This window comes from Triticum urartu, chromosome 3A (assembly GCF_056163025.1).
Source record: "Triticum urartu cultivar PI428250 chromosome 3A, HENAU_Tu73, whole genome shotgun sequence".
NCBI classification, from domain to species: domain Eukaryota; kingdom Viridiplantae; phylum Streptophyta; class Magnoliopsida; order Poales; family Poaceae; genus Triticum; species Triticum urartu.
Window position 1 is genome coordinate 566,372,262 of NC_141875.1, and position 15,761 is coordinate 566,388,022.

A 15,761-nucleotide genomic window follows, 5' to 3' on the forward strand; every position below is an offset into this window, starting at 1 on the left:
GGTGAAAACGGTTCAAGATTTGGACGCACGGTTTAAGAGATAAAACGTTTTGAATAAACGGATCTACGAAAAAGGGGAAAACTCCCAGGTTGCGACAAGTGGCACGCTGCATGTGCGCCACTTGTCGTGATCTGGGAAAGTGAAGTGTTCTTTGCAACGAGTACTCCTTAATTAGTGATTTCGAAATGTTTGGGACAAATAGTCTGAGGCCAGTGAAAACGTTCGCGCCAAACTGAAAAAGAGGCGGGCTTTTTTGAGCGAAAAAATTGGATCTTGATAAAAGAAGCCACGCGGCCCCCTTTTCGCATCCCTAAATCAGAAATTCCCCACTCCTCACCCGTCTGCGCCGCCCGCATATTCTCACCCTGCCGCTGCCATCACTATCTCGCCTCTCGCCGGCACCGCGCTACCGCCGCCACTGCCCACTGCCGCCACCCTCTCGCTGGCACCGCCTATAGCACCTCATCGTCTCACCCCCTGCAACATCGTCCTCTCCTCACCCGTGTGTCGCCTGCATCTACTCACCCAAACTCCGTCACCACCTCGTCACCAGGACCGCCCACCGCCGCCCCACCACCTGCCTCTCCCCTCTACAGCAATTCATCCCTCACCCCCATGGGGGAACCTTCTCGCCTTGTCCCTTTGCTAGGTTTTGGTGGCGCATGTGAGAGGAAAACGACGCGCGTGTAGACCGAGTGAAGTTCAAGCTCGGTAGGTAATCCCCCACCCCTCCACCCCTCTCGGACAGGCGGGGGGTGACCGGTGGTGGATGCCCTCGGTCCCTGCCTCTGTCCTCTCTCTCCCCCCTTTTCCTAATTTGTTTCCTTTGACTGCAGTGTGATGAGGCAGATTCTAGTTCAAGTCGGCGACTAGGACGAACAACAGAGCAACGACCAACAGTTCTCTCCCGATTCTATGTATAACCAGCAAGTTTCAGTCATATGTTTGAGCATTATATAGGTTATGCACTCTAGTTTGTGATTATGTCATTGTGGTTTGTGGTAATCAAAATTAAATTGTATGATTTGTTGGTCAGCAAATACATTCTTGATTTATCCATGTTATTACATACTTTTTATTGCAAATACTAATTAGGTATTTCTGGCTGTGTATGTATGGCATGGTTAGCTACTGTTTGATACCAAGTTGGGGGTCGCAAGCCACCAGCTCACCCAACACTGCCATCAGCCTCACCCCAAGCTCTGGCCCGACTGTAGCTTCGACCCTATTCTCCACCAAGCAAAGCCGCCTTCCCCATCTTCCACCCTGCAGATCAGGAACTTGACTCCTTGTTCTCAGCAGCGCAGTGAGGAGGTAAATATTCAGAGCCACTCTCGGTGATTCGTGTGCTTTTCATTGTGATTGTTGTGCAGAGACAAAATACAATTTTAGATCGTGTTGTTTTTATCTGTTTATGTTAAGCAAAGTTGAAGTTTTTATTGATATATAATAGGATTCAAGAATGGATAGAGGATGGATGGGCTTGACTAGGTACAACAACCTATCATGATAATTAATGTCTTATGTTTCTGTAAATATATAATGATCAGTTTAAATGACTAGTAATGGTACATGTAGGACAACATCACTGTATGAAAACAGAGTCATTGGATTTCTAGAGTTTGCATTTGCCCATTCATCAAAAGGGAAAAGATCTTATGCCCTAGCAAGAGATGTAAGGGGTACTGTTTATGATTGATACGTCTCCGTCGTATCTATAATTTTTGATTGTTCCATGCCAATATTCTACAACTTTCATATACTTTTGGTAACTTTTTATACTATTTTTGGGACTAACATATTGATCCAGTGCCCAGTGCCAGTTCCTATTTGTTGTATGTTTTTTGTTTCGCAGAAAATCCATATCAAACGGAGTCCAAACCGAATAAAAACGGACGAAGAATATTTGTGATATATGGGAAGAAAATCAACGCGAGACGGTGCACGAGGGGGGCACGAGGCAGGGGGCGCGCCCCTGACCCTCGTGGGCCCCCCGTAAGGCGGTTACTGCTCTTCTTTGGTCGCAAGAAAGCTAATTTTCGGAGAAAAAAATCGGGGCGAAGGTTTCAATCCAATCGATGTTACGGATCTCCTGATATATAAGAAATGGTGAAAGGGCAGAATCCTAGAATGCAAAAACAAAGAGAGACAGAGAGACAAATCCAATCTCGGAGGGGCTCTCGCCCGTCCCATGCCATGGAGGCCATGGACCATATGGGAAACCCTTCTCCCATCCATGGAGAAGGTCAAGGAAGAAGAAGAAGGGGGGCTCTCTCCCCCTCTCTTCCGGTGGCGTCGGAACGCCGCTAGGGCCATCATCATCACCGCAATCTACACCAACACCTCCGCCATCTTCACCAACATCTCCATCACCTTCCCCCCTCTATCTACAGCGGTTCACTCTCCTGCAACCCACGGTACCATCTACTTGAACATGGTGCTTTATGCTTCATATTATTATCCAATGATGTGTTGTCATCCTATGATGTCTGAGTAGATTTTCGTTATCCTATCGGTGGTTGATGAATTGCTATGATTGATTTAATTTGCTTGTGGTTATGTTGTTGTCCTTTGGTGCCCATCATATGAGCGTGCACGTAGATCACACCATAGGGTTAGTTGTATGTTGATAGGACTATGTATTGGAGGGCAAGAGTGACAGAAAGTTCAACCTAGCATAGAAATTGATGCATACGGAATTGAAGGGGGACCAATATATCTTAATGCTATGGTTGGGTTTTACCTTAATGAATGTTAGTAGTTGCGGATGCTTGCTAATAGTTCCAATCATAAGTGCATAGAATTCCAAGTCAGGGATGACATGCTAGCAATGGCCTCTTTCCACATAAAACTTGCTATCGGTCTAGTAAAGTAGTCAATTGCTTAGGGACAATTTCGCAACTCCTACCACTACTTTTCCACACTCGCTATACTAACTTTATTGCTTCTTTACCTAAACAACCCCTACTTTTTATTTACGTGCACTTTATATTCTTGCAAACCTATCCAAAAACACCTACAAAGTACTTCTAGTTTCATACTTGATTTAGGTAAAGCGAACGTCAAACGTGCATAGAGTTGTATCGGTGGTCGATAGAACTTGAGGGAATATTTGTTCTACCTTTAGCTCATTGTTGGGTTCGACACTCTTACTTATCGAAAGATGCTACAATTAATCCCCTATACTTGTGGGTTATCAATGAACACCTCATATGTGAAGGATTTAAACATGGATACAAGTTGTGGATATTTCATGGGGAGTTATCATCCAGTTTTGCACGTCATACACATGAAGGATCATGTGAAGGGAAACAAGAAGAAGTTCATGATGAATTGCCTGAAATGCTTAGACATATAGGTTGCGGGTTTGGCGTCAGTGAGATGGGGGGTTTGGATGGTGATTTAAGGGATGATGTTGAAAGGGTTAATAATGATGCGTCCGTGGAGAACTTTTACAAGTTAATAGATGATGCTAGTCAAGATTTGTATACTGGGTGCCAATCTTTCTCAAAATTGAATTTCTTAGTTCGATTGCTCCACACTAAATTCCTCGAAGGATGGACTGACAAAAGCTTTGATATGTTACTAGACTTGCTTAGAGAGGCTTACCCTGATTCTAATATCCCAAAGAACTTCCATGAAGAAAAGAAACTAGTTAAATGTCTTGGTCTGGGATACATAACCATACATGCTTGTGAAAATGATTGCATACTATTTTGGAAAGACCACATAGACAAACAAATTTGCTCTGTATGTAATACTTCTAGGTGGAAAATGGAAAGGAGTAGTCTTGATGGGAGACGTGTCAACCATGTTCCTAGGAAGGTACTTAGATATTTTCCAATAAAGGAACGTCTCCAAAGGTTGTTCCTCAACCTAGATAAGGCAGCTAATATGAGGTGGCATTGTGAAAGCGAACAAAAGATGGATTTCTTAGACATCTAGAAGATTCTCCTAATTGGAAGAACATTGGTGCTAAACATCCAAAAAATGGTGGTGATAGTCGCAATGTTATGTTAGCATTAACAATTGATGGTTTCAATCCTTTTAGGTCTTCGAATTGTAGCCATAGCACTTGGCATGTTGTTCTGATTCCATATAACCTCTCACCTTGGATGCTAATGAAACAATCCAATTTCATCTCGTCCTCTTTCATTTCTGGGCCAAAATCTCCTGGTAATGATATTGATGTTTACCTAGAGCCATTGCTTGATGATCTAGAATTCTCATATCACAAAGGCATTTGGACCTATGATGCTTCCAAGCGTGAGTTATTCCAAATGCGAGCTGCACTATTATGCACCATCATCGACTTCCCATGATTAGGATATGTTCATGGATGTCCTACATCAGGAGACGTTGCTTGCCCTGAGTGCCATTCAGAAGCTGATTTTCTTAGGCCGAAGAATGGTACAAAAACTTGTTATATGGGACATCGTAGGTTCTTAGATGAAAACCATAGCTTTAGGACAGATAAAAAGCGGTTTGAAGCTCAGGGCAGCACCTTCTCCATGTTCTATAGAGGACATTATCAAAGAAACAGAGAATCTTAATGTTGTTTTCAGCAAGGATCCAAGTGGGAAGAAGTGTGCAAACAAGCGCAAGAAAGGAGATCCACCAATTCTATGGAAAGAAATCTATTTTCTTTAGGCTCCCTTACTAGAAGGATTTGCTTGTATGGCATAATTTTGATGTTATGCATATCGAGAAAATGTATGTGACAATATATTTAATACACTACTTGGAATTGATGGGAAAACCAAAGATAATTTGAATTCTCGGTATGATGTGAAGGAGCTGAATATAAGGAAAGATCTTCATCCTCTTGAAAAGAATGACAATCTTTATATTCCTCATGCCCCATACTACTTGACCTCTGAGCAGAAGAAGATGTTATGTGAATGGCTCAAAGGTGTTATGTTTCCAGATGGCTATGCATCAAATATAAGAAGTCGTGTAGATATTAATGCAAAGAAATTAATTGGGCTAAAAAGCAGTGATAATCACATCCTACTGTAGCAGTTGCTTCCACTAGCTATTCGGAGAATATTACCAGAAGAATTTTGTGTAGCACTTATCCGTGTGAGCAACTTCTTTAAGAGAATTTATTCTCCTATGGTGCGCATAAGTGATATGCAACATCTTGAGGAAGAAATAGCAGAGACACTATCCATTTTAGAGATAGTATTCCCACCGTCTTTTCTTACTTCCATGGTGCACTTGATGGTTCATCTTCCTAGCCAAGTTCGACTTGGTGGTACAGTGTTGTCTCACAATATGTACCCAGTGAAGAGGTACATTCCTTGAATAAACTCATCTAGATGACAAATGGCATTTAGTGTATGCATAACCTGACATACTCAATATGTATTCTGTAGGTTTTCTATGACATTGAAAAGATATGTTCGAACAAGAAGTCATCCTGAGGGGTCAGTAGCTGAGGGTTATATATTTGACGAGAGCCTTACGTTTTGCTCTCAGTATTTACATAGCTGTGAGACTCGTCATAACAGAAAAGCTAGAAATGATGATGGCAACGACGATAACAATCAGAACATGTTGTCGTACTTCTCTAAGAATATTGGTAGAGCTTTGGTTGGCAATTGTAATGTGACCTTAGAAAACCAGTCATGGCTTCAAGCTCACAACTATGTGTTATATAATTCTGAACACATGGAACCTTTCTTGAAGTAAGTAATCTATCTTGTTCCCTTGTAGGCTTGTAGGCTTGTTATAACCATGTAGTGACTGAAGTAACCTGCAGAAAGCACTGTGAATACCTTTCCTCACTTGGACACAAGTCTAATCAAGAAACCCGCCGTATACATCATGATACATTTCATGAGTGGTTCAAAAATCACGTAAGTAGATAAATAGTCCTTATCTGGTGTTGGCATCAACAAATACAATATAAATAGTTTTAACTAGTATTAACTTGTAATTACAGGTTGTTGCGTTACTTAGAAGTGGTGAACATGTTGAGGATGAAGTAATAGCTCTAGCTGAAGGCCCTTTAATGGTTGCCAAGAAGTATAGTAGTTATGCTATAAATGGATATATTTTCCACACAAACTATATGATGATGGTAGATCTGGCCAAAGCTCCGGAGTAGCTTTAGTTGCACAAAGCCTAAGTTATGATGGAACTTCTCAAACCTCTACAAATAAGGCATATTATGGCATTATTACTGAAATTTTGGAATTGAGCTATCACCGAAAAGGAAATATTATGCTTTTTAAATGTGCTTGGGCCGACAATAGGGTACAAGATCAATGGGTGAAAGTTCATTTCAGTGTAACTAGTGTGAACATGGCACACATGATCAACACCGGTGCAAAGCCCATGGATGATCCTTTCATTTTATCATCTCAAGCATGTCAAGTTTATTATGTTCCTGATCCAAATAATAAAGATTGGTTTGTTGTAAGGATATCACTGCCACGTGATCATTATGACATGGATGAAGTGAAAAATCAACATCTGGAGTTCTTACTGCATGAGCTAGTTATTCCTATAAATTTAAATGCAAATTTCAAGGTTCCTGGTGATGATATTCTGGTTAGAAAGGATATAGGTGAATCAAATGGGAAGGAGAAGTAAGTCTGATGTAACAATTCATTTGTTCAGTTTCTATATCTATTTGTTCTTTATTGTTATTCATATTGTTCCTGTTTATTATCTTGCATGCCAATAATATAACATATACATGTTCTGCATTTCAGGTGGAAAAAGGAAAAAATGTCAAAAAGAGGAAGAGACGCTCTTGAGGCCAAAGCCAAACAATATGAGCAGATTAGGGCTGATAGAATGAGAGAGATCGAACTCAAACAAAATGCTCTGGGTATAGAAACAAAGAAAAAAGCTCTAAATATAGAACACATTCTAGAAAATTGTGGGCTAAGGAAGGCCAAACCTAATCTAAAGCCTCGTAATAAAGTTCCTAAGGTGTGTTGAATCTTTGTTGTTTATTTTAATTCACTTGACTGTCCTGCATGCAATGATTAGTTTCTTTTATTTGTTGTAGACTGTACAAACTGATCTCATAATTGGACGTGAGAGTCTGCGACCTAGGGTAGCAAACACCCAGTCACACAATGATGAGAAAATTGCTAATCAGATTACAGAAAACAATGATCTGGAAGTGGTCACTGAAGGTACGCTTCTACCGCATGCAAAAATGCTTGATTAGTTTGTAGGTTTACATCTTATAGCATTGCAACATAGTTCTGTACCTGCTGTTACTTGTGCACTACTGAGAGGTCCCTTATTTCTAACATAGCTCTAAGCAGCATAGTTTTATACCAGTTTTTACTTGTGCGATTGATTATGAGGTTGTGTTGTATAGCTTGTTTCGATCTTTGTTTAGCTTAGAGACTAATATGTGTGTGTTTTTTTGTTATTTGTTGGCCTTGATACGTCTCCAACGTATCTATAATTTTTGATTGCTCCATGCTATATTATCTACTGTTTTTGGACATTATTGGGCTTTATTATACACTTTTATATTATTTTTGGGACTAATCTACTAATCGGAGGCCCAGCCCAGAATTGCTGTTTTTTCGCCTATTTTAGGGTTTCGAAGAAAAGGAATATCAAACGGAGTCCAAATGGAATGAAACCTTCGGGAACGTGATTTTCTCACCGAACATGATCCAGGAGACTTGGACCCTACGTCAAGCAACCAACAGGGAGGCCACGAGGTAGGAGGGCGCGCCTACCCCCCAGGCGCGCCCTCCACCCTCGTGGGCCCCCTGTCGCTCCACCGACGTATTTCTTCCTCCTATATATACCTACGTACCCCCAAACGATCAGATACGGAGCCAAAACCCTAATTCCACCGCCGTAACTTTCTGTATCCACGAGATCCCATCTTGGGGCGTGTTTCGGAGCTCCGCCGGAGGGGGAATCGATCACGGAGGGCTTCTACATCAACACCATAGCCTCTCTGATGAAGTGTGGGTAGTTTACCTCAGACCTACGGGTCCATAGTTATTAGCTAGATGGCTTCTTCTCTCTTTTTGGATCTCAATACAAAGTTCTCCCCCTCTCTTGTGGAGATCTATTCGATGTAATATTCTTTTGCGATGTGTTTGTTGAGACCGATGAATTGTGGGTTTATGATCAAGTTTATCTATGAACAATATTTGAATCTTCTCTGAATTCTTTTATGTATGATTGGTTATCTTTGCAAGTATCTTCGAATTATCAGTTTGGTTTGGCCTACTAGATTGATCTTTCTTGCAATGGGAGAAGTGTTTAGCTTTGGGTTCAATCTTGCAGTGTCCTTTCCCAGTGACAGTAGGGGCATCAAGGCACATATTGTAGTGTTGCCATAGAGGATAACAAGATGGGGTTTTGATCATATCGCATGAGTTTATCCCTCTACATCATGTCATCTTACTTAAAGCGTTACTCTGTTCTCTTGAACTTAATACTCTAGATGCATGTTGGATAGCGGTCGACGTGTGGAGTAATAGTAGTAGATGCAGGCAGGAGTCGGTCTACTTGTCTTGGACGTGATGCCTATATACATGATCATACCTAGATATTCTCATAACTATGCTCAATTCTGTCAATTGCTCAACAATAATTTGTTCACCCACCATAAAATACTTATGCTCTTGAGAGAAGCCACTAGTGAAACCTATGGCCCCCGGGTCTATCTTTATCATATTAATCTTCCAATACTTAGTTATTTTCATTGCTTTTATTTTACTTTGCATCTTTATCATAAAAATACCAAAAATATTATCTTATCATATCTATCAGATCTCACTCTCGTAAGTGACCGTGTAGGGATTGACAACCCCTTATCGCGTTGGTTGCGGGGATTTATTTGTTTTGTGTAGATGCGAGGGACTCGCGCGTAGCCTCCTACTGGATTGATACCTTGGTTCTCAAAAACTGAGGGAAATACTTATGCTACTTTGCTGCACCACCCTTTCCTCTTCAAGGGAAAAACCAACGCAAGTGCTCAAGAGGTAGCAAGAAGGATTTCTGGCGCCGTTGCCGGGGAGGTCTATGCAAAAGTCAAACATACCAAGTACCCATCACAAACCCTTATCTCCCGCATTACATTATTTGCCATTTGCCTCTCGTTTTTCTCTCCCCCACTTCACCCTTGCCATTTTATTCGCCCCCTCTCTCTATCCTCCCTCTCTTTCTCTATTTGCCTCTTTTTGCCCGTTTCTTGTTTGCTTGTGTGTTGAATTGCTTGATTGTCACGATGGCTCAAGATAACACTAAATTGTGTGATTTTACCAATACCAACAACAATGATTTTATTAGCACTCTGATTGCTCCTCTTACCGATGTTGAATCTTGTGAAATTAATGCTGCCTTGCTGAATCTTGTCATTAAAGATCCGTTTTCTGGCCTTCCTAGTGAAGATGCCGCTACTCATCTAAATAGCTTCATTGATTTGTGTGATATGCAAAAGAAGAAAGATGTGTATAATGATATTTTTAAATTGAATCTATTTCCTTTTTCGCTTAGAGATCGTGCTAAAGCTTGGTTTTCGTCTTTGCCTAAAAATAGTATTGATTCGTGGAATAAGTGCAAAGATGCTTTTATCTCTAAGTATTTTCCTCCCGCTAAGATCATCTCTCTTAGAAACGATATTATGAATTTTAAGCAACTTGATCATGAACATGTTGCACAAGCTTGGGAGAGGATGAAATTAATGATACGTAATTGCCCTACTCATGGTTTAAATTTGTGGATGATTATACAAATTTTTTATGCCGGATTGAATTTTGCTTTTAGAAATCTTTTAGATTCGGCCGCGGGAGGCACTTTTATGGAAATCACTTTAGGAGAAGCTACTAAACTCCTAGATAATATTATGGTTAATTATTCTCAATGGCACACTGAAAGATCCACTAATAAGAAAGTGTATGCGATAGAAGAAATTAATGTTTTGAGTGGAAAGATGGATGAACTTATGAAATTATTTGCTAATAAAAGTGTTTCTTATGATCCTAATGATATGCCTTTGTCTACTTTGATTGAGAATAATAATGAATCTATGGATGTGAATTTTGTTGGTAGGAACAATTTTGGTAACAACGCGTATAGAGGAAACTTTAATCCTAGGCCTTATCCTAGTAATTCCTCTAATAATTATGGTAATTCCTACAACAATTCTTATGTAAATTTTAATAAGATGCCCTCTGATTTTGAATCTAATATTAAAGAATTTATTACTTCGCAAAAGAATTTCAATGCTTTGATTGAAGAGAAATTGCTTAAGATTGATGAGTTGGCTAGGAACGTTGATAGAATTTCTCTTGATGTTGATTCTTTGAAACTTAGATCTATTCCACCTAAGCATTATATAAATGAGTCTCTCAAAGCCATGAGAATTTCCATTGATGAGTGCAAAGAAAGAACCGCTAGGATGCGTGCTAAGAAAGATTCCTTTATAAAAGCGTGTTCTTCTAGTTACCATGATAATAAAGATGAAGATCTAAAAGTTATTGATGTGTCCCCTATTAAATCTTTGTTTTGCAATATGAATCTTGATAATGATGGGACTGAATATGATCCACCTTTACCTAGAAGGCGTTCTAAAAATTCGGAGTTTTTAGATCTTGATGCTAAATTTGATAAAAGTGGTATTGAAGATATCAAAACTCTAGATGTTAATGAACCTACTATTTTGGATTTCAAGGGATTTAATTATGATAATTTCTCTTTGATATATTGTATTTCCTTGTTGCAATCCGTGCTAAATTCTCCTCATGCTTATAGCCAAAATAAAGCTTTTACCAAACATATCGTTGATGCTTTGATGCAATCTTATGAAGAAAAACTTGAGTTGTAAGTTTCTATCCCTATAAAACTTTATAATGAGTGGGAACCTACTATTAAAATTAAAATTAAAGATCATGAATGCCATGCTTTGTGTGATTTGGGTGCTAGTGTTTCCACGATTCCAAAGACTTTGTGTGATTTGTTAGGTTTCCGTGATTTTGATGATTTCTCTCTAAACTTGCACCTTGCAGATTCCACTATTAAGAAACCTATGGGAAGAATTAATGATGTTCTTATTTTTGCAAATAGGAATTATGTGCCCGTAGATTTTGTCGTTCTTGATATAGATTGCAATCCTTCATGTCCTATTATTCTTGGTAGACCTTTCCTTAGAACGATTGGTGCAATTATTGATATGAAGGAAGGAAATATTAGATTTCAATTTCCATTAAGGAAAGGCATGGAACACTTTCCTAGAAAGAAAATTAAATTACCTTATGAATCTATTATGAGAGCCACTTATGGATTGCCTACCAAAGATGGCAATACCTAGATCTATCCTTGCTTTTTATGCCTAGCTAGGGGCGTTAAACGATAGCGCTTGTTGGGAGGCAACCCAATTTTATTTGTATTCCTTGCTTTTTGCTCCGGTTTAGTAATAAATAATTTATCTAGCCTCTGTTTTGGTTGTGTTTTTTGTGTTTAATTAGTGTTTGTGCCAAGTAAAACCGTTGGGAAGACTTGGGGAAAGTCTTGTTAATCTTACTGTGAAAAACAGAAACTTTAGTACTCACGAGAACTGCTGCCATTTTTATTTGGAAAGTGATATTTAGTTAATTCTTTTTGCAGATGATTAATAGATAAATTCCTCACGTCCAAAAATTTATTTTAGAATTTTTGGGGTTCCAGATCTTGCGCTAGCTACAGATTACTACAGACTGATCCGTTTTTGACAGATTCTGTTTTTCGTGTGTTGTTTGCTTTTTTTGATGAATCTATGGCTAGTAAAATGGTTTATAAACTATAGAGAAGTTGGAATACAGTAGGTTTAACACCAATATAAATAAATAATGATTTCATTACAGTACCTTGAAGTGGTCTTTTGTTTTCTTTCGCTAACGGAGCTCACGAGATTTTCTACTTTCAGTTTTGTGTTGTGAAGTTTTCAAGTTTTGGGTAAAGATTTGATGTATTATGTAACAAGGAGTGGAAAGAGCCTAAGCTTGGGGATGCCCATGGCACCCCCAAGATAATCTAAGGACACCTAAAATCCAAAGCTTGGGGATGCCCCGGAAGGCATCCCCTCTTTTGTCTACTTCTATCGGTAACTTTACTTGGAGCTATATTTTTATTCACCACATGATATGTGTTTTGCTTGGAGCGTCTTGTATGATTTGAGTCTTTATTTGTTAGTTTACCACAATCATCCTTGCTGTACACACCTTTTGAGAGAGACACACATGATTCGGAAATTATTAGAATACTCTATGTGCTTCACTTATATCTTCTGAGTTATATAGTTTTGCTCTAGTGCTTCACTTATATCTTTTAGGTGGTGGATTTGTTTTATAGAAACTATTGATCTCTTTTGCTTCACTTAGATTATTTTGAGAGTCTTAAATAGCATGGTAATTTGCTTAAATAACCCTAATATGCTAGGTATACAAGATTATAATAAAATTCTCTTATGAGTGTGTTGAATACCATGAGAAGTTTGATACTTGATAATTGTTTTGAGATATGGAGATGATGATATTAAAGTTGTGCTAGTTGAGTAATTGTGAATTCGAGAAATACTTGTGTTAAAGTTTGTGATTCACGTAGCATGCACGTATGGTGAACTGTTATGTGATGAAGTCGGAGCATGATTTATTTATCGATTGTCTTCCTTATGAGTGGCGGTCGGGGACGAGCGATGGTCTTTTCCTACCAATCTATCCCCCTAGGAGCATGCGCGTAATACTTTGCTTTGATAACTTGTAGATTTTTGCAATAAGTATGTGAGTTGTTTATGACTAATGTTGAGTCCATGGATCATATGCACTCTCACCCTTCCACCATTGCTAGCCTCTCTAATACCGCACACCTTTCGCTGGTATCATACTGATAACCCACAAGTATAGGGGATCGCAACAGCTTTCGAGGGTAGAGTATTCAACCCAAATTTATTGATTCGACACAAGGGGAGCCAAAGAATATTCTCAAGTATTAGTAGCTGAGTTGTCAATTCAACCACACCTGGAAACTTAGTATCTGCAGCAAAGTGTTTAGTAGAAAAGTAATATGATAGTGGTGGTAGCAGCAACAAAAGTAAAGACAACAAAAGTAATGTTTTTGGTATTTTGTAGTGATTGTAACAGTAGCGGCGGAAAGTAAATAAGCGAGAACCAGTATATGGAAAACTCGTAGGCACCGGATCAGTGATGGATAATTATGCCGGATGCGGTTCATCATGTAACAGTCATAACATAGGGTGACACAGAACTAGCTCCAATTCATCAATGTAATGTAGGCATGTATTCCGTATATAGTCATACGTGCTTATGGAAAAGAACTTGCATGACATCTTTTATCCTACCCTCCCGTGGCAGCGGGGTACTATTGGAAACTAAGAGATATTAAGGCCTCCTTTTAATAGAGAACCGGAACAAAGCATTAGCACATAGTGAATACATGAACTCCTCAAACTATGGTCATCACCGGTAGTGGTCCCGATTATTGTCACTTCGGGGTTGCCGGATCATAACACATAGTAGGTGACTATAGACTTGCAAGATCGGATCAAGAACTCACATATATTCATGAAAACATAATAGGTTCAGATCTGAAATCATGACACTCGGGCCCTAGTGACAAGCATTAAGCATAGCAAAGTCATAGCAACATCAATCTCAGAACATAGTGGATACTAGGGATCAAACCCTAACAAAACTAACTCGATTACATGATAAATCTCATCCAACCCATCACTGTCCAACAAGCCTACGATGAAATTACTCACACACGGCGGTGAGCATCATGAAATTGGTGATGGAGGATGGTTGATGATGACGACGGCGACGAATCCCCCTCTCTGGAGCCCCAAACAGACTCCAGATCAGCCCTCCCGAGAGGTTTTAGGGCTTGGCGGCGGCTCCATATCGTAAAACGTGATGATTTCTTCTCTCCAAAAGCAAATATATAGAGTTGGAGTTGGCGTCGGAGGGTTTCTAGGGGGCCCACGAGGTAGGGGGCGCGCCCTAGGGGGGGCCCACCCTCGTGAGAAGGGTGTGGGCCCCCTGGTCTTCATCTTTGGCGAGGATTTTTTATTGGTTTTTCTAAGATGTTCCGTGGAGTTTCAGGTCATTCCGAGAATATTTGTTTTCTGCACATAAAAGAACACCATGGTAATTCTGCTGAAAACAGCGTTAGTCCAGGTTAGTTCCATTCAAATCATACAAGTTAGAGTCCAAAACAAGGGTAAAAGTGTTTGGAAAAGTAGATACGACAGAGACGTATCAACTCCCCCAAGCTTAAACTCTTGCTTGTCCTCAAGCAATTCAGTTGACAAACTGAAAGAAAGAAAAACTTTTACAAACTCTGTTTGCTCTTGTTGTTGTAACTATGTCAAGCCAGCATTCAAGTTTTTAGCATAGATCATAACTAACCACATTTGCAATAATTCTCAGGTCTCACAATTACTCATATCAATAGCATAATCAACTAGCAAGCCATAATAATAAATCTCGGATGACAACACTTTCTCAAAACAATCATAATATGATATAACAAGATGGTATCTCGCTAGCCCTTTCTGAGACCGCAAAACATAAATGCAGAGCACCTTTAAAGATCAAGGACTGACTAGACATTGTAATTCATGGTAAAAGAGATCCAATCATAGTCGTACCCAATATAAATTAACAGTGATGAATGCAAATGACAGCTGTGCTCTCCAGCTAGTGCTTTTTAATAAGAGGGTGATGACTCAACATAAAAGTAAATGGATAGGCCCTTCGCAGAGGGAAGCAGGGATTCATAGAGGTGCCAGAGCTCGGTTTTGAAATAGAGATAAATTGTATTTTGAGCGGTATACTTTCATTGTCAATGTAACAACTAAGAGATGGCGATATCTTCCATGCTAAACACATTATAGGCAGTTCCCAAACAGAATGGTAAAGTTTATACTCCCCCTCCACCAACAAGCATCAATCCATGGCTTGCTCGATACAACGAGTGCCTCCAACATACATCAGGTCCCAGGGGGAGTTTCGTTTGCAATTAATTTTGATTTAGTTTGCATAAAGTATGGGACTGGGCATCCCGGTGACCAGCCATTTTCTCGTGAGTGAGGAGCAGAGTCCACTCCTCTTGAGAATAACCCGCCTAACACGGAAGATAAGGACAGCCTTTGTTGATACATGAGCTATTCAAGCATACAAAACAGAATGTTTATTTGAAGGTTTAGAGTTTGTCACATACAAATTTACTTGGAACGACAGGTAGATACCGCATATAGGAACGTATGGTGGACTCATCTGGAATAACTTTGGGGTTTAAGGGATTGGATGCACAAGTAGTATTCCCGCTTAGTACAAGTGAAGGCTAGCAAAAGACTGGGAAGCGACGAACTAGAGAGCGACAACAACCATGTACATGCATTAAAATTAATAAACATTGGATGCAAGCATGAGTAGGATATAATCCACCATGAACATAAATATCGTGAAGGCTATGTTGATTTGTTTCAACTACATGCGTGAACATGTGCCAAGTCAAGTCACTTAAATCATTCAAAAGAGGATACCACCCCATCATACCACATCATAATCATCTCAATAGCATGTTGGCATACAAGGTAAATCATTATAACTCATAGCTAATCAAGCATGGCACAAGCAACTATGATCTCTAATTGTCATTGCAAACATGTTTATTCATAATAAGCTGAATCAAGAATGAGGGACTCATCATATTTACAAAAACAAAAGAGGTCGAGTTCATACCAGCTTTTCTCATCTCAGTCA

At 39.6% G+C, this 15,761-nt stretch overlaps 1 long non-coding RNA gene across 2 annotated transcripts; it reads left to right on the forward strand.

Annotated features, from left to right (window-relative positions):
- The first annotated feature begins 335 nt into the window (after positions 1-335).
- Positions 336-8,116, forward strand: LOC147980553 (uncharacterized). 2 transcript variants are annotated; one of them, XR_015619412.1, is made up of 6 exons: positions 336-711; positions 837-917; positions 1,129-1,314; positions 1,454-2,417; positions 6,723-6,945; positions 7,025-8,116. It is a non-coding gene; the product is annotated as an uncharacterized LOC147980553 (long non-coding RNA). The 2 variants fall into 2 exon arrangements; XR_015619411.1 differs by having other exon boundaries at positions 1,129-2,417.
- The last annotated feature ends 7,645 nt before the right edge of the window (positions 8,117-15,761 follow it).